Source organism: Nycticebus coucang, chromosome 14 (genome assembly GCF_027406575.1).
Source record: "Nycticebus coucang isolate mNycCou1 chromosome 14, mNycCou1.pri, whole genome shotgun sequence".
NCBI lineage: Eukaryota > Metazoa > Chordata > Mammalia > Primates > Lorisidae > Nycticebus > Nycticebus coucang.
In genome coordinates, this window is record NC_069793.1 from 81131522 (window position 1) to 81133789 (window position 2268).

Genomic DNA, 2268 nt, shown 5'->3' on the forward strand with positions numbered 1-2268 from the left:
TGAACGTCTTTGTGGGATCATTATTCAACCTACCACAATATCATTATCATCATCATGTTCTCCCTATTTCATTCTTTTTTTTTTGACATAAAAGCATGACAATTTAATTAACTTCTGCTGAAATAAAGGAGGGGAGGAAGTTAGCCACTGCCCTATCTCTAAACCATGCAGAAAACATAGTGGTTGGCTGTGGCCAACACCAGGGCATTGTTCACTGAGCTTCTTAAGGCTAAGCCTTGGTTTAATTCTTTAGAAGTTTTTTCTGTTTGTTTTTTTTAAGGCCAACTCCAATGTTTCCAGGGTTAGGAATCAAAAAGAGGCCGGTTCTTCTCGATTGCCTGGTGTCAGTCTGAAATAAGACGGGTGTCTCTGGAGCACTGCCTCCATGTTGAACGCGAGTCACATCTGCAGCCTCAGTGTCTGAGGGATGGGCTCCCTTTCTCCATTTCTCTGCTATCTTTCTGCAGAGCAGTCAGTACCTGAGCCCACTTTTTGTTCCGACTTTGCATCTGAACTGTGGCAATGGAAGCAAACAGCTCTTCTGCGGGCAAGTCCTCCGGCAGCCTGGTCAGGAACTGGGCCATGTGGATGAAGTCCATCTTCGTCAGGATGTCCTCAAACAGCTTCAGGATGCCCAGGGCCGTGCGGAACAAGAACTCTTCCCCATCTCGGCAGAACACATCCCAGATACGACAGGCCAGATCGAGGGGCAAAGATTTACTATATAAGGTAAAAATCCAATCAATTAGGTAGATGTCTGGAGTTAAGTTGTTCTTCTTAAAATGAGCAAATAATTTCGGCAAATTTTCTTCAAAGAATACTTCAAATGCAGCAAAATAAGTCAACATAAGGCCATGATCCACTTGGAAAAATGCCAATTTACAGGGTTTATTCAAAAGATTAGAAAAAGCAATAAAGGCATCTGCAGTATCCAAGTTCAAGCTCAGTACTGCTGCTATAAAGGACATGCCCTGAGCATAACCCACATCCGGTCGGTAGCAAGTATAAGCGCCCAAAATACTGTGCAACATGTCATGGTATGGACCGCCTTGCTGGAAAATGCAGAGATTAGGAAACGTTCTAGAAATGTCCAGTTTAATAAGCTCCAGACTAGCTTCTCTGTCTGCTGCTGAAAACCCAGCATCTTCCCTCTCCACGTCAGAACCTCCTGTGCGAAGGGACCGCCACCTCTCCTTGGCTCGGGCAAGACAGATGTCAAAAAGCTCGTGGGTGATACTTAACTCTTGCCAATGGCTAAGCTCCAGACTTTGCCTCTCACACTTGGAGGGATTCCCTGCCACCATAAATCTCGAACTTTTCTAGAGCACCACATTGTTTCCCAGTTAGGTAAAATTTCATTATTCCAAGTTAAGAACAGCGTTTCCAATGCTTTCCTCTACTCTGCACCTTTCTTCCAGCTGCTTTTTCCTCCGCTGGGCTTCTTTCAGTTCTCGTTTTTTGGCCTGAACCACCATCTCTTCATACTGTTGTCTGTGTTTCTGAGCTTCGTCAGCTGGTTTTGCAGGGAGATTTGCTGGTCTGTCTTCGAGGATGAGAGCAGTGGTGGAAAGTGGCTCAAAATCAAGATTCTTCCTCACATTCTGCTTTGGAGGGGTGGCTTGCTAGGTCTTCCAGCCTTGTCTTCATATTCCCTGAACCCGGGGCCTCAGAGGCACGCGGTCGGCGGCTCCATGCCCAGTGGAGGGCCGGCCTCCCTCCTCGCTCCCTCCGCGGAGCCTCCCTTTTTCATTCTTCAGCAATGTCAGAACAGGTCCAAACTCCTACAGGACATGCACCATTGTGATCCGACCCATGCCTATCATGCTAGCTTCAATTTCTTTCTACATCCCCACATGCATTGAACACTCCAGTAACAGAGAACAACTTAATGATTCTTTAATTGCAGCCTGCCCTCACTTGCTGACAAACCTCTGTTCTACTGTTATTTCTGCACGGAATATCCTCTCTCATTTCCCCTTTTCATCATCCTTCTTCCCTTTCAGTTCTGGTTGGTTGTTTTTTGTTTTGCTTTGTTTTTTTGGTTCTCTTAGCCCAAGTTTTTCTCCTTGGAAAACTTCAGTACACCTCTTAGGAGTGCTCTTTAATGGGTTACTTTACATCTCTAAGTCTGTGTTTACACCTACAGGATGAAAATAATAAAATAGTACCTGCATGGTGAGGCTCAAATGAGATAATCCACATAAAGCACTTTGAGTTTGCCCGACAAATGGTGAGTGCTCACCAAACACTATCTACAATTTTTTAAAT

At 45.0% G+C, this 2268-nt stretch overlaps 1 pseudogene; it reads right to left on the bottom strand.

Annotated features, from left to right (window-relative positions):
- Positions 1 to 307: 307 nt before the first annotated feature.
- On the bottom strand, positions 308 to 1625 carry LOC128565528 (TBC1 domain family member 14-like; annotated as a pseudogene).
- Positions 1626 to 2268: the final 643 nt, after the last annotated feature.